Here is a 26,295-nt window from a genome sequence, read left to right on the forward strand (position 1 = left end):
CCTATGTCCAGCACAAGGCTCAGGAATCTCTTTTCTTTCTCCATCAATCAACATGATCAGTGAAATGCCTAGGGTTGGATGATTGCAAATCCTTTGATGAATGGACAGAGAAGCCTTTGAATAAGGGGGCAACTAATGAGCCCACAAGCCATAAAGCTAGATGAAGATCATAGTAATTTGGGGTATCGAGAGTGGCACAAATGCTATGAGCCACTGGAGCAAACACAACCTTAAGGTAAAAGCCACACCAGTTGATTGAAGTTGGCCCAACAGAAATGCAGGATGGAACTCAGCATACATACACACGCACACACACACACACACACACACACACACACACACACACAGAGTGAGGGTGAAAACAAAACAGGCCCTGGCTGTAATTCCTACCCCTCTCCTATACCTGATGGATTCCAACACTACAGGCCCTGGAAATAAATCACTCATCCAAACATACAGAAGAATTTTTTGGACTTATTTTCCTTCTCTGTTTTTTGGACTGTTTTCTCTTTTTCTTTTATTCCTTTCTTTTGCTCTTAGTTTTATTCATTTTCTTATTTTTTTTTAATTTTTCTTCTATTACTTTTATCTAAACCTATTAACTTCCTCTTATTCTTTAATTGGATTCTTTATCTCACTTTCCTCCTCTCTCAGATTCCTTTTCTTTAATTTTTTCCTTTCCACAGCCTTGCTATTTTATTATTATTAAAATAAAGCTTTGTTAATTTTTAGACATTTAGTTGACTAAACACTACTGTTGAATGCTTTTCTTTTGTTAACGGTGGTTAAACGTTTATTTCATAGATATTTACTGTATGCCATATACAGTTTTTACTGTCTGTCTATATTATTAGAGATTTATTTTCTGTTGATAAGGGTAGTGCCATTGTAGTTTTATTGGTTCTTACGGTAGGCCAGTATCCAGTGTGTCTCTGACTCTGTTACCATTGCTGATTTCTTTACCACTGCCAAGGGTGGCATAGGTGTTAACTGGTTTTAATGTACGCTAACATCTTGTCTCTCTCTTTGTGTTAAAAATATTACTGTGGTTCATTTTCTTCTTTCTGCATGATGCTGGGAGTCAAGCCCCCAGAAGAAGGCTGGGCACTAAGAAGACCTTCAAATATTACACTTAGAAAGGTGAAGTGTGGTATAATAACTGAAACATAACCAAACCCAGGGGCTCATCACAAGGAGATACAATCTAACTAAGGAGATCTACTCAAGAGAGTCTGAGTTTTTCCATCATAGCTGATCTTCAACCTTCAGCACAGAACAATAGAAATATGAGAAAGCGAGACAACAAGATGCCTCCAAAAACCTTTAGCCTCTCAAAAGCTCATCTCACAGTCACTGAATTAGAGAAACAACACAACAAACAAACAACACAAAACCAAATGATAAAAATGTTTAAAGAGTCAAAGAAAGAAATACAGAAGCAATTTCATAATATGTTTAGTGAGCTTAAAGATGATTTTATTAAAGAGATAAAGAATATTACTAAAAATATTCAATGAGATTAAAGAAGAAATAAACAATAACATTGATTTAGGCAAGACAATATAAGACATAAATTACCAGTTTGGTAAAGAATTAGAAATTATGAAAAGAAGGCAAGCAGAAGTACAAGATATGAAAAATTCAAAAGAAAGCATGGCTAGCAGATTCAACCAGTATGAGGACAGAGTGTAATAAATTGAAGACAAGATGGATAGAAGAGACCATAAACTTCATGATACCCTAAAAATGGCAAGACATCATACATGCCACATTCTACAGCAGCTGGATACAAACAAAAAACAAAAAAAGAGAACTATAGGAAAAAATGAAAACTTAGAAGAGAACTCAAAACTATAAAAAATGCATTCATTGAAATCATAGCAGAACTTTCCAAATGTACAATTGAATTTTTAAGAACAAGAATCATATAGAACCCCAAATACTTATGACCAGAAAAGAACTTTTCCATAACACATCCTAATCAAAACTCTGGAAATTCGACAAAAGGAGAAAATATTAAAAGCTGTTAGAGAAAAGTGACAAGATTGTTATAGAGGCAAGTTTATCAAAACTACTGTAGATTTCTCAGTAAAAACCTTAAAAACCAAGACAGCTTGAAAATTTTAAAGCAAAACAGATTCCTAGAATCAAAACAGATTCCTAGAATGAAATGGCAATGGAATCCAGACTTCTATATCTTGCAAAATTAGCTTTCAAAATTGATGGAGAAGTAAAGAATTTCCATGACAAAGAAATCAGAAAGAAACTTATGAGCACTAATGAGTACTGCATAAAATACTCAAGGTATTCCTAGACAGAGACTGGGAGGCCACCAGCACCAAAAAGGCAAAGGAAAATACATGTTTCACTGGGGGAGTAGTTAAAAAAAAAGAAAAAGTACACAGGAATCAATACTGGAAAAATAATGCAATGACAGGAGTCTTACAATGGTAATTCTGTATGTCTGTGTGCAACTTCCCAGTCAAAAGAGTAAGACTGGCAGATTGGATCAAAAAACAAAGTGAAGTTTTATCTATTACAAACTGTGCTGCTATGAACATGGGTGCACATATATCACTGTGGTATGATTCTTTTAATTCTTTGGGGAAGATCCCCAGCAGGGGAATAGCAGGGTCAAATGGGACTTCCAGTCCTAGTTCCTTGAGGCATCTCCATACTGATTTCCACAGTGCTTGCACCAGTCTACACTCCCACCACCAGTGGAGCAGGGTTCCTCCTTCCCCACAGCCCCGCCAGCATTTGTTATTGGTTGATTTCATGATAGCAGCCATTCTTTCTGGAGTGAGGTGAAATCTCAGCATTGTTTTGATTTGCAAATCTCGAATGGCCAGTGATGTTGAAGATTTTTTCATGTGTTTATTTGTTATTTCTACTTCTTTGTCAGAGAAATGTCTGTTCATTTCAGATGCCCATTTTTGGATTGAGTTTTTAAATTTGGGAAGTCTGATTCTTTTAAGTTCTTTATAGATTCTAGATAGTAGACCTTTGTCTGAGGAACAGCAGGTGAAAATTTTTTCCACATTGTGGGTTGTCTCTTCACACTGCTGGTGGTTTCTCTTGCTGTGCAGAAGCTTTTTAATAAGAAGAGATTCTACTTGTTGATTGTTTGTGCTAGTTTATGGGCAACTGAGGTTTTGTTCATAAAATATTTTCCTACACCAATGTCTTTAAGGATTCTACCTAACCTCTGTTTCAGTCAGTTCAGCATTTCCGTTTTAATGTTTAAATCTTTAATCCATTTTGATTTTAGTTTAGTGCATGGTGAGAGATATAGATCTAGTTTTAATCTTTGGCAAGTTGAAATTCAATTTTTTCAGCACCATTTATTAAAGAGGCTATCTTTCCTCCAATGAGGGTGTTTGTCTCCTTTGTGGAAGATGAGGTGGCTAAGTGTGTCTGGAGTTGTTTTTGGATCTTCTAATTTGTTCCACTGGTCCTCAGGTCTGTTTCTTTGTCAGTACCATGCTGTTTTTTTTTTTATCACAGTAGCTTTGTAGTATAGTTTCAAGTTGGGCGTTGTGATACTCCTTGCCATCTCTCTGTTGCCTAGAATTGCTTTTGCTATTCTAGATCTCTTCTTTTTCCAAATAAATTTTTGCATTGTTTTCTTGCTGTCCGTGAAATATGCTGTTGCTAAAACTTGGAAGCAGCCCAATTGCCCATCAACTGGAGACTGGATAAAGAAAATATGGGTTTTTTTACAAAATGGAGTACTACTCAGCCATAAAAAATGAGAAATTAGAGACATTTATAGCTAAATGGATGCACATTGAGGCGGTACTCTTAAGTGAAATAAATAGGACACACATGTGTAAATACTGAGTAATTTCTCTAGTGTGAGAAAGTGACAGTGTAAATAAGGATTAGAAGGTATAATAGATTTTGTGAAATAGGATGGAAAGGGGCAAAGGGGAGGGGGCAGTGGAAAGGGTAGGGGAAAGGAAAGGAATGGAATTAATATGAGATAATGAAAAAATGGAAACAAAATCTTTGTAGATCAGGACGGATGGAGGGGTTGAAGGCAGGGTAGGGGAATGGGAAAAAGTAAGAACCAAGAGAGATTAGGTGCAAATTTCCAATGATCAATGTCATTATATTTTATACCTAAAATGTACCAATAAAATTAATTTTTTAAAAAAGTGACTGCCTGGAGGAGACATGCCTCATCCAAAAGGAAGTTCATGTACCAAAGTGGAAAGATGGAAAAATGATACTCCATATAACCAAAGAACAAAAGCAAGTGGGGTAACAAACTTATTTCAGATGATGCTGATTTTCAGCCAAAATGGGTCAGAAGAGACAAAGATGGCCATTATGTAATAGTAAAGGGAGCAATTCATCAGGAAAAGGTAACAATTATAAAAATCTAGGTGGCAAATATTGGCATAACCATCTTCATAAATAAAAACTACCAGACATAAAAAAACAAGGACATAGACCAATATAACAATAGTGGGGGACTAGAATTCCCTATTCTCACAATTAGGTGAACCAGGCAAAAAATAAAACAAAAAAAATCAGAGGTAAACCACACCACTGAACAAATGGACTTAACCAATATTAATAGTGTTTCATCAAACAACAACAGAATATACGCTTCTCAGCAGCAGATGGAACTTTCTCCAAAATGAACAATTCCTTAGTCTATGAAGCATGCCTAAATAAACACAAAGGAATTGAAATAATCCCCTGCATACTATCAAATTACATAGAAGAATGAATGTTTTAAAAAAAAGCCAAAAATACCCACAAAAATTGCACAAACATACGTGGCTTAAATAATACATTATCAAATAATCAAAGGTCATAGATGAAATCAGGAAAAAACATTTTAAAAATCCCTAGAATCAAATCACAATGGAAGTACAACATAACAAATTTATGAGACACAAGGAGAACAGTTCTAAGAGTGAAGTTTATAGCTGTGAATGCACACGTTAAAGAATTGAGCAATATCAAATAAATAATGTATCTCAAGATTTTAGAAAAACAACAGCAATCAAAATCAGAATTTAATACAAAGAAATTAATTATAAACAGAGTAGAAATTAATGAAATTGAGACTAAGAATGCAGCAGAAAGTACCAATGAATCAGAGTTGGTTCTTTCAAACGATAAACAAGATTGATAAACTTTAGTAAAACAACACAGAAAGAAAAAAAAAGAAATATCAATACAATTAGAAATGAAATAGGTAAAATTACAACTGTCACCACCAAATTCCAGATGATTATGAAAAACTAGTTCAAAAACTTATGTAATAATACATTGGAGAACCTAGAAAAGTGGAGAAATTCCTAGACACATGTAAATTACCGACTTGAACCAAGAAGATATGAACACTCTTAATAAACCAATAATAGACAATGAAATAGAAGTAGTAAAACAAATTCGGTCAAAACACAAAAGAGCGCAGGACCCAAAGAATTCACTGTAAAATTGTACCAGAATTTCAGAGAAGATCTAATACCAACACTCCTCAAACTCTTCAGTGAAATGAAAGGGAAGGAGAACTGGCAAATTCATTTCAAGAAGTTAGCATTACCCTGATAGCAAAATGGGACAAGGACTTAAAGAAAACTACAGGCCAATCTACTTAATGAACATAGATGAAAAAAATCAGTAACAAGATCCTGGCAAATAGAATGCAAAAGATCATTAAAAAATCATACACCATGACCATCTTAGAAATACAAGGATGATTCAATATACATAAATCAATGAATGTAAAGTATCACATAGCAGAAGCAAGAACAAAAATCACCTGATCATCAAAATAGATGTAGAAAAAGCCTTCAACAAAATTCAACATTTATTTGTGACAAAAACCCTGAAGAAATTATTGAAGGACCTTATCTTACACTTATAAGAGCCATTTATAACAAACTCACAGTCAACATCACGCTAAATGAGGAAAAACTGAAAGATTTCCCTTTAAAATCAGGATCAAGGCAAGGCTGCCCACTCTCCCCCTTCTAGTCAATGTAGTACTAGAAAATTTAGCCAGGCAAGAGAAAGAAGTAAAAGTGGTAAGTATAGGAAAATGTCAAACCATCCTCATTCAGAGATGGGATGATCCTTTACATAGAACGCCGCCCTCCCCATTCACCAAAAGGCTTCTGGAACTAATAAATAAATTTAGAAAAGTAGCGGAATAGAAATTTAATGTACAAAAATTAATAGCATTGCTATATACTAACAATGAACCCACCAAGAAAGAAATTAGAAAAACAGTCCCATTCACAATAGCTCCAAAAACATGAAATTAGGGATTAAACTATGGAAGTTAAAGATCTCTCTAACAAAAAATATACTGAGAAAAAATATTGAAGATGACATCAGAAAATGGAAAGATATCTCTCTTTCTTTTTTTTTGATATCTCTCTTTCTAGATAGGCAGAATGCCTACTGTCAAAATGGCCATGTACCAAAATTGACATATAGATTTAATGTAATTACAATGAAAATACCAACATTACTCTTCACAGAACTACAAAGCATTCTAAAGTGCATATTGGCCCACAAGGGACCCAGAAAAGCAAAAGCAATCCAGGACAATACCAAAGCAGAAGGCATCACAGTCCCAGATTTCAAGTTATGTTACAAAGCCACAGTGTTTTTTTAAAAAACAGCATGGTACTTGCACAGAAATAGATATGTGGATCAATAGAACAGAATTTAGGATGCAAAAAGAACTGTAGGTGGTGGACATGATGGTGTGTGCCTGTAATCCCAGTACTTTGGAAGCTATCAGGAGGCTTGCTTGAAGTTTGAGACCTGGGCTACATAGTGAGTTCAAGGCCAGCCTGAACTAGCACAGCCCTGTCTCAAAAACCAGAGAAGAAGAAAACAAGAAAGACACAACCCCAGGCAGAGCTACCCATTTGATCTTTGACAAAGGGGCCAAAAATATGCACTGCAGAAAAGATAGTCGCTTTAATAAATGTTTCTGGGAAAACTGGTTTTCAACATGTAGATGAATGAATATAGACCCATATCTCTCACCTGCACTAAAATAAAGTCAAGGGCCAGGGATTTAGCTCAGTGGTTTCTCCACCCGCTGCACAAGCGCAAGGACCCAAGTTCAATCCCTGATACCAAAAATAAATAAATAAACAAACAAACAAACAAATAAATAAATAAATAAAATAAAGTCAAAATGGATCAAAGACCTGGATATTAAAACAGAAACACTACATCATCTGGGACATAACTAGATAAACTCTGAAGACATAGGCATAAGCAAAAATGGTTTGAACAGAACCTTAATTACAACAGAAATAACATCAAGGAACATTAATGAGATTACATCAAGTTAAAAAGTTTCTGTACAGGAAATGAAACAGAGGAGTCAGCCTACAGAATGGAAATATTTTTTTTGCCAGCTATCCTCAAGAGAGGATTGGAATTTTTAAAAAAATATCCCCCAGAGGTCCCCGGCCATCTGGAACCCGACTCCATCTGGCCCGCCTCGCCCACCTGTGACCAGCAAGATGGTGAGGACCCCTCAGCAAGCCAACTGCAGCAGCTTAGCAGAGCAGGTGCGTGCACCACCCCCACACCTCTGGCCTCCTCCTGTGCAGCTACCTGGTCCCACACTACAGAGATACAGGAGGGCATAAAGGCCATTGTTCTGAGCAACAGAAGTGAACAAATAGAGGGCCTCTCTCAGGCTCCTTGATGAAAACTGAAGCCCACTGGAAAAGTGAAGAGAATCTCTGCAGTAAAGTCACACCTGACCACCGTACTCAGTAAGTTAGAGGGATCATCACCTCCCATTGGAACCTGGACTATCTTCAAGGGAAGGGAGCTGGAACCTGCAGTAGAACCTTGCAGAGTTCAACCCTGCAAGAGGACAGGGAGCTTAACTTGGGACTTACAGCTGGAAATCTGCCTGAATTTCACAGGTCTGCGACAGGCTTGCTGAGACTCATTGACTTATTCCTGCACACCGCTGCCCACATTGTCTATTGTGACAGCAGAGACATATCCTGGAGGCCCTTCATTTTTATCTTTTATTTGTTATTTTCAAAATTATTATTAGCATTTTTTGCTCTTAGTTTTAATTTTAATTTTTTTCTTTTTCTACTCTTCAAATTTTTATTTTTATTTTTTCTTTCTTTTCTCTTTTCTTTCTCTCTCTCACTCCCTTGCTGTCCCACATTGTTGTTCATCTCCCTTTGTGTTCCTGTTCTGGCCCTAATTTGTATTTTTTCTTTATCTTTCTTTTTCTCTTATTCCATCTCTTGCCTGTGTACTCTCGCCTCACTGTTAACCTTCCCCTATCCTTCTATCTACCTATCCCTCCCTCCCTAACTCCTTCTAACATCCTGAAGGGTAAAGTTGCTATATTGAAGAGTTTATTCAATATAAACATATGTTGGGTTGGTCCTTGATTTTGATTTAATTCACACAGTTAAAGGTGACAGATTAATAACTACCACAAATTGTTATTTTCTAAGATGTACTTGATGCTATGGTATTGCTGATTGTATCACTTGGGCTAAGGTGTTGTGATTGACCTAATCAATTGTCCTTCCTGGTATAATGAAAATAAAATAGCCTCAGAGCCATTAGAGACTCAAAATCTAAAGACCAGCTATATCTGGAAGACACCTCTCAGAAGCAATCATTCCATAAGGGTACTAACTACAAGCAACAAAGATACTTACAATAAGCAACTTTGAAGTATCAACCCAGGAATTAAACCAAGGACAGTACCAAAAACAAAAATGAGAAGACATTTAAGCAAGGCACAAACTCAGACTTCCACTCCACAAAAGGTACATTCTGGGGGAAATGAGGTGGAAAAGTCTGATAATCAACCACCTGTACACCCTGAACTGATAGCACAGAAAGTAACAAAACAGATGAATGAGGCTCTAGAAAAATTCAAAGCAGAAATAATCTCCCAGATAACTACAGAGATGGTGAGCAGAGTGAAAGACATGACTAGAGGCTCTAGAACAAGATAAAAAAAATAGATGAGCTCAGAAATATGCTGGAAGCCACGAATGCCCAGCATAAGAAAGAAATGGAAACCATGATCACCCAGCATAAGAAAGAAATGAAATCCATGAAACAGATTCAAACAGATATACAGAAGATTAAAAACTCCATTGAAAGAATGCAAAGCAGATTAAGGGAATGTGAAGATAGAATATCAGATATAGAAGACAGGATTGTGGTTAATGACCATGAACACAGAGATTTCTTCAAAATAGTAGGGGACTCTGAGAAATCAATCCAGCAGCTGCTAGATGATGCAACGAAATAGCATAAGACTGATAGGAGTTCAAAAATAGGAGAAAGTACAATTGACATTAAAAAAACTGTTCACAGAAGTAATAGTAGAAAACTTCCCAGATAGAGGTAGAGAATTGGGCATACAGATAAGTGAGGCATATAGAACTCCAACTAGCCAGGATCAAAAAATTTCTACACATAGACATATAATAGTTAAGATCCCAGAAACCCAACAGAAGAACAAAATCCTACAAGCAGTTAGAGAAAAGAAACAAATCACCTACAAAGGAAAGCCCATCAGAATCACAGCAGACTTCTCAACACAAACCCTCAAGTTGAGCCTGGAGTGAAGTATTTCAAGCCCTAAACGAAAATAACTTCCAACCTAGACTGCTGCATCCTGCAAAATTATCTTTCAAAATTGATGGGGACATTAGATACTTTCACGACAAAGAACACCTGCAAAATTCTATGAGCACCAAATCAGCACTCCAAACAATTCTAAACAATATCCTAGAAAAAGACAGTGAAGGTCACACTCCATGAGGCCCAACAGAGGGAAGTCACCAGGCAAGGTAAGAAACTAAAGGGAAAGGGGGAAAAATAAGAAAGAAAAGAGCCAATGACAGTAAAACATCATGACAAGGATGAGTCAATATCTATCAATTATAACCATCAATGTTAATGGCCTCAATTCTTCACTCAAAAGAAACAGACTGGCAGAATGGATTAAGAAGCAAAATGCAACAATATGCTGTATACAAGAAACACACCTTACTCAAAAAGAAATTCACAGACTGAAAGTAAAAGGATGGAAAACAGTTCTCCACATAACAGGAACCTGGAAAAAAGCAGGGGCAGCAATCTTATTTGCAGACAAAGTAGATTTCAAACCAAAACTAATTAAGAGAGTCAAAGATGGTCACTACATCCTTGTGAAGGGAACAATCCAAGAGGAAGAGATGACAATCCTAAATATATATGCACCAAATACGAATGCCCCCCAACTATACAAAACAAATATTAATGGATATGAAAAACTAAATAAGCACTAATACATTAGTACTGGGGGACTTCAATACCTCACTATCACAAATAGACAGATCATCTAGACAAAAAATTAACAACAAAATTCTAGAACTGAACCAAGCTATTGAACAAATGGACTTAATAGATGTTAACAGAGTGTTTCACCCCACAAAATCAAAATACACATTCTTTTCTGCAGCACATGGGTCATTCTCCAAAATAGACCATATGCTAGCTCATAGGACATGTCTAAGTAAATGTAAAATTATTGAAGTTACCCCCTGTATATTATCAGACCATAGTGCAATAAAATTGGAGATCAATAACATAAGAAACTGCAAAACTTCCACAAACACATGTAAATTGAATAACACCCTCCTCCACAACCAATGGGTCACAGAGAAATTTAAAGAAGAAAGTAGACGGTTTTTATAAGTAAATGATAATGCCGGTACAACACACAGGAATCTATGGGACCCAATGAAAGCAGTTGTATGTGGAAAATTCATAGCAGTGAATGCCAATATTAGGAAAACAGAGAGAACTCAGATAAATAACCTAATGCAGAACCTCAAGCTCCTAGAAAAAGAAGAGCGTAACAAACCCAAAGCTCATACAAGAGAGAAAATTATAAAGATCAGAGCAGAAATCAATGCAACAGAGACTAAGAGAACAATACAAAAAATGAATGAATCAAAGAGTTGGTTTTTTGAAAGAATAAATAAAATTGATAAACCTATAGCCAACCTTGTCAAAAAAAAAGGAAAGAAAAGGCTCAAATCCATGCAATTAAGAATGAAAAAGGTAAATTCACAACAGATCCAGCAGAAATCCAGAGCATCATCAATACCTACTTTGAGAACCTGTACTCTAATAAAATGGAAAACACAGAAGGAATTAACAACTGAGATCTCATCTTATTAAAAAGCTTCTGCACAGCAAGAGAAACAACCAGCAGAGCTAAGAGACAACCTACAATATGGGAAAAAATTTTTAGCAGCTGTAACTCAGACAAAGGACTACTATCTAGAATATATAAAGAACTGAAAAAAATCAGAGCCCCCAAATTAAAAAACCCAGTTCAAAAATGGGCATCTGAAATGAACAGACATTTCTCAGACAAAGAAGTAAAAGCAACAAATAAACACATGAAAAAATGTTCAACATCCCAGGTCATTCGAGAGAGATGCAGATGAAAACAACACTAAGATTCCATCTCACCCCAGAAAGAATGGCTGCTATCAAGGAATCAACCAATAACAAATGCTGGTGGGGGTGTAGGGAGAAAGGAACCCTTTTCCATTGTTGATGGAAGTGAAGACCGGTGCAACCACTGTGGAAATCAGTATGGAGATACCTCAAAGAACTAAGACTAGAGGTCCCATTTTACCCAGCTATCCCCCTGCTGGGTATCTTCCCAAAAGAATTAACAGAATCATACCATAGCAATATATGTGCACTCATGTTTATATTGGCATAGTTCATAATAGCTAAAGCTTGGAAACAGCCCAAGTTACCATCAACTGGAAACTGGATAAAGAAAATGTGTTTTTTTTTTCTAAAATGGAGTACCACTCAGCCATAATGAATGAGAAACTAGAGACATTTGTAGCTAAATGGATGCATATTGAGGCCATACTCTTAAGTGAAATAAATAGGACACATGTGTGTAAATACTGAATAGTTTTTCTAGTGTGAGAAACTGAAAGTGTAAGTAAGGATTGAAATGATTAAAATGAATAATTGATAATTTGAAATAGGAAGAAAAAGTTCCAAAGGGATAGGGGAAGTGGGAGGGGAAGGGGAAAGGAAAAAGGGAAAGGAAAAATTATGAGAAAAGAATAAAATGGAACCAAAGACTTTGTAAATAGGGAAGGGTGGAGGGGGTGAAGGGCGCACAGGTAATGGGGTAAAAATAAGAACCAAGGTACATCACGTACAGGTACAAGCACCCAATGATAAATGTAAATGTATTGTATACCTAAAATGTACCAATACAAGAATTTAAGCAAAAAATAAAAAATATCCCCCAAAATAAAAAAAAAAGTCAAAAAATGGAAAACTGAAATGAATAGACACTTCTTAGAAGAAGTGCAAATGCCCAATAAGTAAGTTAGAGAAATGCAAACTGAAACAATACTAAGGATCCATCTTATTCCAGAAAAAATGGTCATCATCAGAAACTCAAAAAGCAGCAACTGCTAGTGCGGTTGCAGGGGATACGTAACTCTTCTACCCTGTCAGTGGAAATGTAAACTAGTGCAACCACTGTGGGGATCATATAGAGACCTCTCAAAAACCAGAAGTTGAAATTCCCTTCATTACATCTACACCTCTTATGGATATCTTCCCAAAAGAGTTAAGGACATCACATTACAGTGATATATGAACACCCATGTTCATAATACCTCAACTCACAATAACTAGATCTTGGGCATGGGCAATATGGCCATCAACAAATGAATGGCTGGAGAAAATATCATAGTTATACACAATGGAGTACTACTCAGCCATAAAGTAGAATAAATTTGTATCATTTGTAGGAAAATAGGTGCATCTTGGGGCCACAATGCTTAAGTGAAATGAATCAGACACAGAAAGTTAAATATTGCACAGTTTCTCTCATATGAGAAACTCAAAGTATAAATAATTTAAAGAGCAAAATAAAAGAAGATAGGAAATAGGGAGGTAGAACTTTTGCAGATGGGAAGGGGATATAGGAAAGTAGGGAGAGGGAGGGAGAAGAAGGGAAGGGTAAGTAAAAAGAACTAAAATGTCGTATGTATGGGTATCAACTCCCCACAATAAATGTATTCATCATGTATTGTAAAAAAAGGTTTCAAAATATTTATTGAAAGACTTTTCTAAAATAAAAATTTAATACATTAAAAAGGAAATATTGTCCAAATAACTCTTCTGTTTTCCATTCCCTGTGAGCTGAGGAAGATTCAATGACCTCTTCATCAAAGAGTTGCAGTAAGAAGTTATCTGAAGATTTTAGACTTGCTATCTTCTGGTACCATGGGGCCAGCTGAAAGATAAAATAAAACTCCTGTCTCCCCTCTGGACATTAGGACTGCTTCATGGATGCACAATGGCTACAACATTGCCTACTTGGAGTGGTAAAATATTTAATCCCCTACTGAGTGGAGAGAACAACTGCGCTCATTTTCCTGGAACAGCTCCAGTTTGGAGTGAAAGTCTCAAATCTAAGAAAACTCTGAGGTGAATAGATGCAGCTGGTCACTGTTGATGTCTGAGATCTATGTCTCCTCCCCTCTGCATGAAAGACACACATGGGGACACCAGGACAACACCAGGAATCAGTTCCACACAGGTGCAAGTGAGGAGAATAGACTGAAAGTGTTCTGGGCCCAAATCCAGAGAAGCTGTCTTACCTTTAGAAAACTCCAGTAGTACAACATCCCCCACCATAAGACTGAAAAAATCACTTTAACTGTGCTTTTTCTTTCAAATCTTAGAGACTTGTGCCCTAAGCCAAAGAGGACATCATCCTGATTTCCAGAATCACATTAACTATTTGGAAGAATTTGCACATATTTTATGGGCCCTACAATATCTCCCTGCAGGACGCTTGGAATGAAATTTGACTTTACCCTGAAATTGACTTTACCCTGATTACCATATTTGTCCTTTTTAATAAAATGCACTTTTACTACTGTGGAATTGTACATTTTCTAACCAATCCACTCAATTCTGATAATATATTTTTAAACTAAATGAAAAAGTCACTATTTAAGTAATGCCCTACAGTACTTTTGCTCTGTGGCATGAAAACACTTATGCTCAAGTAAGTGGCAAATCATTTCATATATCCTTAAAATAGATTTATTTAAAATCTATACTATAGGACTGGCAGCATAGCTTCATGGTAAACTGCTTGCTTAGCATATATGAGGCCCTGGGTTTGATCTCCAGCACCACAAAAGATAAATAAATAAATAAATAAATGCACACAACTAAAAATCCATGTTATAAAAGTAAGATTTTCATATTTCATTAACTTTTATTCTTTGGATAAGTACAATTCTTTTAAAAAACTGCAAAGAGTTGAAGCATATAATTCTAAAATGCTAACAAAAATTCTAAAGAAAACAAAGCAGAAAAACAGATTTGGAGATTTTTGAAAACTTCTCTGAGAATAACTGAGAATGGAAACCTACTCTAGCTCTTTTTGTATTATAGAAAAGGAAGGCAGGCCCAGGAAGAGCTGTTCCTCTGAGCTTTTCCCCGAAAATGCAGTTGCATGGTTGAACTGTACTTTACTTTGATTGTCAATGAATATTAGTTTTTAAAGCAATGAACATCAGTAATAAAATTTATGAAAAAAATTTAAATAATTTTACAAAAGAAAATAAAATTGTAATCACCTATGATCTTTATTATCATTTTTTGTTGCTCTTAAATATTTTGGTAGCACACTTAATGTGCCATCTTAAAACACATTCTTTTTCTAAAAAATCAGAATGAGTTCCATAGGGCTCCTGCTTTTGTGTGAGGAGAAAGAGGTCTTAGGAGGCAGTCTGGCTGCAGCAAGCACTTTCCTACCAGAAGTGGGGCAGAGTGAAGTCCAGTTGCAGGAACAAGGACGGCTGCAGTTGCCTGGCTGTGTAAGGAGTCTATTTGGCCATCCATTCCAAAATTCTTCACAAAGCTACTTCAGGTAAGGATGTTGACCCAGAGAAATGTACTGGAACCCTCACCAAAAAAGCATGCTCTGTCTTTTTCTGAATATGGATCACTTGCTTGTTTTCTAACTTTCCACACTGGTTCAGCTCCACAGAAAATTTTTCTTCCAGCCTGAGTTTTATTTGTTGCCCTGCATGAATACAGTAACTACTTTTCTCGAGAGAGGGCAAGGGTAGAAAGGAAAAGTTCAAAACAAAAAGAAAAATTATATAATTCAAATTAACATGCTGAGAGAAAAAAAGAAAATCTATATTTAAAGATATATAGAGAAGGAAAATACTCATGAAATTTATCTGGACGCATTAGAAGCAAAACACCAGACTAAAGTATCTGAACCCCTCAGGGAGATAGATTTTATACAATCTCACCATAGGCATTTGCATTATATTTCCTTTTCTTTCTTTTGGCGAGAATTTATTCATTTGGATATTACAAATGAATATTTAATGATATCTCAAAAGAGAAGGACCAAAAAAGGCAAGTCCCTCCACCCAGGGAGCATTCTGATTGAAAAGAAAGTGGGCTTCACATGAGCACCTCTACAATCACAGGCACCCTCTGCAGTCAGTCTCTTCTGATGTAGTACATAAAGATTATTTTGAAAATAAAAGTGTGACATTCTAGTAATAGAATTTTTATACATATAACAGGATGCAAAGGCCTTTTATCCATTTCTATTTCCTAAAGGTATATACTGCAACATGTTTCTGATTTTATTTTGTTAGTTCATTACAACCAATACCACTGACATGATGAAAAACCATCATTTACATTCACAATTCTGTGTCCCATTAGTTGTTTCAACATATACAGTCTTTCTTATATTTTCCTCTACTTGGTATTTTTATACTTAGCAACATAAAGAGTTTATATCTATACTTAGCAACATTAGAATGTTTATTTTTCTCAAATTTTTAAGTAATTTTTGAGAGAATATGAACCATCAATAAGTGAATGCTCTGTGTAATGTTTTAGGGGTTCTGATCCCAAATTTCTAAGAAATTTTCATTCTCCCAGGTCCTCGCCAGTATCTTCTTGGGTTTCTGCAAACTCTGGACAAGATACAAAACATGCCAACATGCAAGAGAGAAAAGAGAAGGAAAGAGAAAGACATTAAGCATATACGGCTACAGTCTGCAGTTCTCACGTCGAGCAACTTGCTCTCTAAAGGAGAACAGGTAACTTCTTTGCTATCCATGCCCTATTTCTCTTCCCTTCCACCCAGCTCCTCAGCTGGTCAACTTTTTCACTGGTGGGGTTATTTAAACCTTTAGCCTTAATGGGAGGACACTTGTGTATGACACCAATGTTCTTGGTTAACTTTTACTGGTGAATATAATTGTAGAATGAAAAATCCCTGGGCAAACAACATTCCCTCCATCCCATGTGGGTTCCAGGTTTCCATTCAGCTGCAACAATCCCATTTCTTTTTGATTTTTAAGACCAATTTATATGACAAGTTTTTGCCTGTTTGCATGATAGTGTGAGAAGTCCAAAATGACCAGGTAGAATTAAAAGGAATCCGAGCATGGCTTGAATTTCCTCTCATGTAGTGAAATAGAGACCTCAAACTCTTCTTATTCTGAGATAATAGGTACAACATAAAATTAGGGACTTAGGAACAAAGTTCATGACAGAATTTTAAAACTTTAGAATTTTGGACAGTTTCTAAAAGAAATATAGTCAGCTTTGTTCTGTTTAACATATGTCAATTCTCAACCCTTTAGTATACAATGTAACATCTACATGATACTTTTTTTTTTTTTGTACCGTGGATCAAGCTCAGGAGCATGTGCTTGTGAAGCAGGTGCTGGAACCACTGAGCTAAATCCCCGGCCCTACATTATACTTCTACCGAATCGTGTTATTTTGTAAGTTATGTACTGCACCTTTCTTAGATTTTAATGCACTAGAAGTAATTTTCCCATGAAATCCAAAAGAAAATACAGTATAGCCCTGCAAACTGACGGTTCAGAGTTCATGCCCTCAGTCATCAGTGGATTTTTCCTTACGGAAACAACTAATAATTGTTCGTGGAAACCCCTGAAATTTCGCGGAAACCACAAAAATCCTCTGCAATCGTTTTTTTGGTGGGAGGTTTGCAAGTAGCCAATCCGAAAGCATTGTTCACCTCTCCTTGCTGCTGATTGGCTGCTGCCCTGTAACCCATCTCCGATAGATGCACCACCATTCCCGCATCATAACAGGTTGCTGAGTCGCTTGTAGCTATTTCCACTGCTCTTGGTTTTGTTCTTCATAAATCCCGAAGAGCCTTAAGATGCCTCCAAAACACCCTGCACCTTCTAACGCTTCTGGCAATGAACGGAAGCACCAGAAGAAGTTTAAGACACCCCAGGAGAAGGTTGAACTACTGGATTTGCTCCGGGAACTAAAAAGTTATACCACAGTAGCATAATAGGCATTTATAGGCATTTTTCTGACCATATCTGAAATTCAGAGTTTTTCACAATTCACGGGTGTTCAAGAAACTTAACCCCCTCGAATTTCAGGGGTCCGCTGTGACTAAAGCATTGTCTTTAACAGTTTGAGACCTTGTCGTTTCTAATTATTTGTCTTAAAATTGATTATGATGCTGTAGATGTGGGTATGTATAGATTGTATTGTGTCACAAAATAATTAAAAACCGAAGAGCTACCTAATTATCAAAGATTATGTGTTAGCATTTCTCATTTTTGGGGGGAAATTATTGTTTTCTAACTAATTTTACTAAACAAATTAACTGAACATATGTTTACAATTTCCCATGAGGAAACTGATATTTGTTGGACATTTCATATCATGTCATAAGATTATTGTTTAACCATAAACCATTAACATAGTTGATTTCTTTTTGTAGTTTCAAAATAGCTTTATATACAGTTCAGATACGAATGTCCACCAAAAAAAATACAGGTTTACAGTATTCCACGTTGATTTAAAGTGAATTCTCTGAAAATTAGAATAATATCCAGTTTTATACATTTCTAAAGTAATTACTACATTTGGATATATGGTTGTTAAACTTTAAAATTTGAAAGCAATTAGAATGAATGACCTCCATAAGTGCTTGAGCTATTTATTTTGAATAAGACTGTAGGAATCATGGTTACTCATATGTTTTTAATAGCTTCTTATTCTTAGCTGGATGGTTTTGAATTTATTAAGTATATTAGCTTTAACTTTCTACTTTTTGATGACATTTATATTGATTTTCTCCAGATTTAAATTGCATGTTATTTTAACCATTTGCTGCCATAGAAAAAGGAAAACAAATTCCACTGTGATCAAGTAATAGCTTACTCATCAATAATTAAATAGAAACATAAATTGCACCATTAGGTTTCTAGCTATGAAACTGACTGCTGAACTCAAAGGAGCAGAACAAACTTTGTTGGCAGCCTTCACAGCTGTTCCAATGGAGACAGAGAAGAATTAGGGGTGAAGGAGAAACAAATAGACTACCATTATTCTTTTTTTCTTGTAAGATAGAATAATGGTAGGGGAAAGTATATGAGGAAATAGATTGCAGTCCAAATGGTACTCCTTTAGGGCTTCCAGTCACACACTGTACCACTATATCACGTTTCTCTGCCTTTAACCTATAAAACCTAGTTTAATAGTAGTATACCTTTTTTTTATTTTTAACAACTTTCAAAGTTTTGTCTGTTAGTTTGGGATACAATAAGACTTGACTGCAGTTTTGTGGTAAAAATGAAGAGTAATCAATGTGTTTTTTTCTCATTTACTCCTGTAGTAGAAAACATAATTTGTAATAACAAGATAAACTCACTTTATGTTACATCTGTAGATGCCATTTTCCATGCACCATGCCAAAATCGGAGTCAGAATATGGACAAAGTGTTTTATGTGGCAATGAAAGACTGGGAAACAGCAAAAGGGGAGTGGAAAAAAATGGGGTTTGTGTTGAGACAGATGTGCAATTTGGGTTGAGATTCTTTCACCTGGTATTCTGGTTTCCAATGTACTGTAAGCAAGATATTCAACATCCATATTCCTCTTCACCATATCCCTCATCTGTGACATGGAAATAACAGTACCTATCTGATGAGGTCTAAGCACCTGGCATACTTCTCACTTCCAAGAGATTCAAAGGTATTAAAATACTTCTTGCTCTTTTTCTTCCTAAAAATTTTGTTACTAAGTACATTTTTAGAGGACTATTATTGATGACAGTAAGACAAAAAAAGAGAAGGTATGAGTATGATATGATTTCTTCCTGGATAATTTATTTTAAAATAATAAACAAATGGACTCATATGCAAACCTAGTTTCTGCCAAATGTTTTCCCACTTGAGAAAACATATCTCATAACACTTTCTTTCATTAAACAACTTAACAGAATACAGCTCCCCTAATCCTCCTGTGCACTCTGATTGTTAAAATTCTTGGCAGCTGGATGGCTAGAGATGAGAACAGATTAAGTCAATTATAACCAGTGAGGCATGCTTTATTAGAATACTACCTTGTCTCTTATTACTTGGGTTGAGCTTGTCAAAAGTAACAAATGAAAACTTAACTTTCCATAACTCCCTCTAACCCACTCCCACTTTATCTATTATATGCTTGAATAATCTCCAAAGTGTTTTTTATACCCCAGGAGAATAAAACAGATTTATTCTTTGAATTTCATTGTTGAAATGTTCATAACATTAACTTTGTCAGTCAAAATTTGAGATAAAGATTATTTGTGAGCTTTTTTCAAGAGTTTAAATTCTGCCTGATAATTTTTAATTTGTTTATAATGATGTTGATAGCATCACTTGATTTTGTGGAGACAAAAAAGAGATTCAAATCAACTCACCTGTGCCTAGCCAACTGCGTTGCTGCTGCTGCTTTTGAAAATTTCGAATGCAATGTAGATTTGTTTCACCTTCAAAATTAGAATGAATTGACTTCTAAGTCCCCTTTTCATTCTAAAATTTTGCATATCAACTTATATGTCACCCACTTATTAAGTACCCCATATAGATTTGCCCTACTAAGGAACACACACAAAAAAGCCACAAAATAAAACCTTTGAAACAGGAGATTCAAATCCAAGTTTCCCTTTGATCTCAGTCTTCACTTAACAACAGCTATGTTTCTCTGCTCAAGGCACAAAACATGTGAATTCTCATTCAGTTTCTTGACAATATATACACATTGTTCCAGGGTCTGCAATACAAAAATAAACCAATAATCACTGTCTCTGTCCTATTCAAGCTTAAAGTTGAGAAAGAAAGACCAGCAATTAATTAAAGACCTAATAACATGGCTTTTATGGACAAATCTGAGTATTTCTAGTTTCTGGCTTGGACAACAGAATGAAAGGTAATTACTGTCAACCCTGAGAGAGCATCCAGAATTACAAGAGACTAGATGAAAAATGGTGGATTTGGTTTGGAGTACCTTGAGTTTTAAGACTGATTCCCAAAAAAAAGAACTTTAGAAGATACACAACTTCTCTTGAATCCTGCTGTTGGTGCTCACTTGGACTCATCTGACACAGTATTAAGAAGAGCAGAATTTCCTGTCAGCATTGTTTTTATATTTCAATAAAACTTCCACCCCATGAGAGTAATGGTGACCATGTCCTATCACTGGCCAAAGGGAGTCCCAGGGTTCAAGTTACTTTTTAAACCCTAGTAGGACATGGACTATAAAATGTAAAGGCAATGCAAGAAAAATGACTTGGGGTTTGGGTCCCATGTTTTAATCCTTTAAAAACAGTACAGTTGAAAATTACTCCTGTGATTAGAATGAATGTAGTCATAAAAGATGTGAACTCAGTTGTCTGTGAGTTTGTCTCTTCATTTCTCTTTAATCTGATAGGTTGAAAGAAATATTTGGGTCAAAGGCTGTTATGGATTTCTAGCTTCTCAGTAGTGCTAGAGAGAGAAAATTAAATTGTGGGGGTTTTTTTGATAGCGGGGGGGCAGGGGGCAGATCGAACTCAGGACATTGCTCTTGGGAGGCAGGTGGCGGCACCACTGAGCTAAATCCCTTGCCCAAATTCTTTTTTTTTTTTTTTTTTTTCAATTACATTGGAAGAAAGGGTTCACAAACATTTCCAAGGGACGAGGAGGTCAAAACTCAGAACATGGCTTTTGGCTCTCACCTGAAACGCAAGTTGAAATAGCGCAGGAAAAGTTTTAGGATACTCTATTTTGGTATTCCAAAGTTCAATGTATTTCAAAATAAAATGTTAAATGACATTAACTGACACTAGCTCCCTAATGAAGCATCTAAAATTTGGTGTCATTCTCAATGACTATTATACTTAAGCATGAACAGGGTTAGTAATAGATATTTATTTTGCTATAGTTTGAATGGATTTGAATAGTTGTGTGCACCCTGGGTATGCTATAGAGTTTACTGGCCACAAAATCCCCTCAAAAGATTATGTTGTGAGTCAGCAGTGAATAAAAAGTTACTGTATTCTTGGAAAGGCATGGAAATAGAGAAGTTTTATAAAAATCAAATAAATATTTGTCTAATGCTTATGAAACAACATTTCAATAAGTATAAAAGAAAAATTCTAAGTAATCAGAAAAAATGTATCATTGTTTAATTGGCAATGTTTTTTCCTTCTTAGTGGTACATGAAATGCTGTCTGTTACAATCAAAAGCATCTTACACTTCACAAAATGCAATTGGTAGACAAACTTTTAAAGCATTGTCTCTTTTAACACTTTTAATTATGTAGCTGTTGAATATTATTTATGCCAGGTTGTTTTATTTTGAAAACTAAAGTCTAGATCTCAAAGAATACTCCTGTTTTATAAAAGTAGTGCATTTATTAGTGCTACTTGAGAGAAAATCCTAATTAAATGTATGGAAAAGAGAAAACAATTTTTAAAGTGCTGGAACTTTACATTTAGGGTTAAAGTTAGGGTTAGGGTTAGGGTTTCTAGTTAATAGGCACATTTGGAACTAGATTGATGCTACAGTATAATTTGAATTACTATTTGTCAAGATTTCTTTGTTTTTAACTTAAAACTGTGTTTTCAGGTTTCACATGTACTAAGCATTTCCATGTGAAAGCCATTGCATTAGCAGCTCTGGCTAAACAATGATATGTGAGTATCCTAAGGAAACATAAGATACAATAGGAAACAGGTGTACATATATGTAAATATTGCTAAGATTTCTCAGGAATTATAAATGTAACAGAGTAGTCTCCAAACAACATAAAGATGTGACTAAGCTCTTAAAGCTTTTTGCCAAAGAACAGTAAATAATTGTAAATCTAAATAATTATATTTTTAAATTCTAATATTTAGTTATAAAACTCTTCAAAGACCAGAGTGAGTTTATCATTGTATCTTCAGCATTTATCACAAAGCATAGTATATATAATAGGCTATATAATACACACGGTTTTATTTGTCAAACAAAAATTTGTATAATATTATTTGAATAAAGGAAATTCAGATAAATGCATAAAAATATAAACGAGAAAATAAAGATAATACTCAGTTTGATCAGTTTATATATAATTTGGAAATACATTTTTTGTTCAGATTTATGATTGTTATTACTATAAAATTACTGTAAGGGGAATGTCTATGTTTATAAGATATTCGGATTTTGCATTTTATACATAATGACTGAAGATCCTAAACCAATTTGTGCTGCTTTATACTTTATTCCTTAGCATATGTGATTTCTATTTCCCAATCATGGCTCAGCTGTTTGTCAGTCCTTCATCTTGGTCCATCCAATATGTAACTGTTATATTTTAGATCTAACATGGCCCCGAAAGTCTCCTGTGTTTGTTAGGTGAATGGATCAAGGGGGTGCTGCACTCATCAGTGGACTCGTCCATGGGTAATTTCCTGATTGAATGTGCTCTATGGGTGAATGTGGGTTGTTGGAGATGGGACCTAGAAAGATGTATTCTGGACCCCGGCTCCTCCCTCATTTTTTTCCCTCCTGCTTGCCATGAGAGGAGTAGTTGTTTTGGCCTTGAACCTCCTGGAAATTGTGAGCCAAGCAAATCTCTCCTTCTGAAGGTACAAGTGGTGGATATTGTTTTTTGTCCCAGCAACAGAAAGTGACTAAGACAGTGACAAATTATCTTGGATTACTTTTAAATTTGTGTTCTTTGGACTACAAAACAGAAAGAACATTTCTGTTCATGCTTTAAATATTTCTTTATTAATTAGCTCTTTGTTTTCTCCAACTTTTTCTTGTTACTGTGTAAAGTCTTTATGAAGCACTGTTTTCTAGCACCTTTTTCTATCACGTATTACAATTTTCAAATTTTCACATTTTTCATCCCATTACTATGCCGTTTGTCATCAATATGTTTTATCTTTCTGTAAACAAACCTATAAAACTTTTCCTTGTGCTTTCTAACTTTGATGCCCTATCAAAGCCCATTAACCAACTGATGTGATATAATTATTCCCTAGTTCTATTTTTTTGGTCTGTTTGTTTATTTTGCAGTACTGAGGATTAAACCCAAGGACTTTGCTCTGAGCTACATGTCCAGTCCTACTGGCTCTTTTAATCTTTTATTTTGAGACAGGCTCTTGCTAAGTCGCTAAGTTTCCCAGGCTGGGCTTGAACGTGTGATCCTCTTGCTTCAGCCTCACCCAACACTGAGCTTACATTACAGCCATTGTCCAGTAAGCCTGGCTTTAGTTGCATTTTTAAAAATTTTCAATACAGTGAGTGTTTTAATGTAAGCTGTGAGTTACAAATTTGTTTTCCAGTCAGTTATCCTAATATCATTTGACTAATAGGTCAATGGCCTTGAAACGTTACATTTGTAGTTCTTTTGGTTCTGTGTCATTCATCTTTAAATCTAAGTAATAGTTCCACAGTTTTAAAGTTTCTGTATCTTTACAACTTTTATACTATAAAAACCTTCTATGTTCGTGTTTTCTTGAAAAACTCTTTTAGGAGTGTATTCCAGTTTCCAGACTATTCTTTCAGATTTTTTTTTTCTGATAAAAATTAAAACATTTTAGCTAAATATTTTTTCCAAAATTTTCTTGGGATTTTTTCTGCAACTTTCAAAACATTGTTTAAAACTCTACACAAAGTAGTTATTTTACATGATTTTAGGTTAACATAATTTCAGTAAGGGACTTTTTGCATGGATAAAAGCAGCAAGTTGAAACCCAACTATGGATGAGAATATTCACATTGGCAAAAATCTCAACAAAGACCCAAAGATTTTAAAGATTACCCCCCCGCCCCCAAAACCCTCCTCAAAACAGCAAAATAAAGAAAGCTATGTTGTTACCACCAGAGGGCAGTGCACTCTCAGCAATGGAGCTCACGCGTTTGAGACGAAGAGTTTCGATTACTTGAAAATGAAATTTATATGAAAGTAACAATAGACTACGGATTTACTTTAAACTGTGACATATTGTAATTACAAACCTTAATTTTGGTACTTCAGGTATATTCAAAATTCTTAAAGAATATTTACAGAAATGCTGTCCGTGTGAATGCAGTGTGTCAGTTGCTGCTTCTTTAATCAAGCTGCTGAAGGCATGCATGAAACTGTAAGATGTCTTGTATGAAGAACAGCTCTTTGAAAATAGAAACTGTAAGTTGTTTACCAGTTGTTTCTTCTGTACATAGGTAGGACCCAGTTTATAATAATAATGAATTATTCAATTTCTAAATTAATTCAAATGAAACAGCATTGGAAAAAGGAATTAGTGTATTACTGGGTCCTCTGTCCTGGGCCCTATATTTTGTCTTGGCCTCCTCCAGCCATGCTCCTCTCCATGAGACTACAACTGCCCTGAAGTTCGTGATTACCCTTCTACATCACACTCTGGGTATCTCAGACACAGAACTCACCTGAGTCCACATCCAGGGCTTGTGTAGAGTAGTAGCATCATCAAATGGTATTGGGAATTACAGAAGATGAATATTTTGTGGGTACTGTGAAAGAATGATAAATTCTACAAAGAACAAGTTATATTAAGGACCTATGTAACATTCAAATGCAGATATCTGAAAAGCAGTCAGAAATTCCAGTGGATGTTTCAGGAGCACAGTGTTCCCTAGATCGTGTATTTGAGAGGCATCTGCAAATAACCAACAGTATAAAAAGAGGCTACCCAGGAAAAATATAAAACAGTAAGGCCAAGATCAGCGTCTTGGGAAATAAAAACATTTTAAGTTAAGAAGAAAGAAGATAATTGTGAAAGAATGATCAGATAGGGAGAAGGATCAAGAAAATAGATATAAAGGGAATGTATCAATAAGTACAAAGAGCTGTTGATGTCACACAGAACAAAAAATTCAGAGTAAATTCTTACAAATACTGTCTGTGTCTGAACACCAGGTAGTGGCATGTGACCTCAGAGAAAACCATGTTTCAGAATGGTCAGGGTGAAACAGGAGGCTGCTGACTGACTGCTCAGGAGATGGAAAGTAAGAAGCAGAGCTAGTGGCAATGTCTACATTTTCAAGACTTCTGCCTTAGAGAAGATAAGGAGAAAAAGAATGTGGACTTTCCAGCATAGTGACAGAAGCTACTTTGAGGAGAAGCTAGAGATTAGTAATAAAATATGGAAAACGTATCTGGAAGACTGTCTCCACTGGATGCCCAAAAACCACCTCTAATTCTGCTCTTCTCCTGTGCCTTTTTTAAATTCTTGTTGGCTAAGCTCCATCACTCAGGGTTACAAATTAGAAGAGAAACATTAAAAGAGCTACTTCCTGCCCATAGGTCCTTTCCCACGAAGATTAGTATTAAGTATGGCTTTTCATCATCATCACTTGATCATTTCCTTATAATACAAATGAAGCCTCAATTCACTAACCAGACAATTTAGACAACTTAGTGCTCTAAGAAGAAAGTAGTAAATTGACATGCAAATTTGGTTACTGCAGAGTCCAAAGCTAATATAAGAATGCCCAAGGAAGTCCAGAGAAATGCAAGCAACCGAGGGTTCTTTAGTTTCCTTTGCCACGCTCATCCGGACTTAAATTTCTTTTCCCATGAATAGATTAATAAGTAAGAAAGGTTTAGCATTGATTTATGCCAACTTGAACTTAATGAATTTATTATGGATTAAATCCGAGCATCATTTCTCACCTTTTCCCAGGCGCATTCCTCTGGCACATACTGCAAACTCACCCTACCCCTCTCCTGGGGGCCTCCTATTCCCTCTCACACACAGACTGCTCTGCTCAGTGAGCAGCTCCCATCCTGCCACTCCTGTGCACACTGAGTAGGTGACATTGGTTTCCAGAAGCAACAAGACTCTGAACTAAATATGATAAATTTTTTTTTTTTGGTACAGGAGATCGAAC

Source organism: Heterocephalus glaber, unplaced genomic scaffold (genome assembly GCF_053883595.1).
Source record: "Heterocephalus glaber isolate CG9 unplaced genomic scaffold, H.glaber_assembly_v1.0 deba00001610, whole genome shotgun sequence".
Classification (NCBI taxonomy): domain Eukaryota; kingdom Metazoa; phylum Chordata; class Mammalia; order Rodentia; family Bathyergidae; genus Heterocephalus; species Heterocephalus glaber.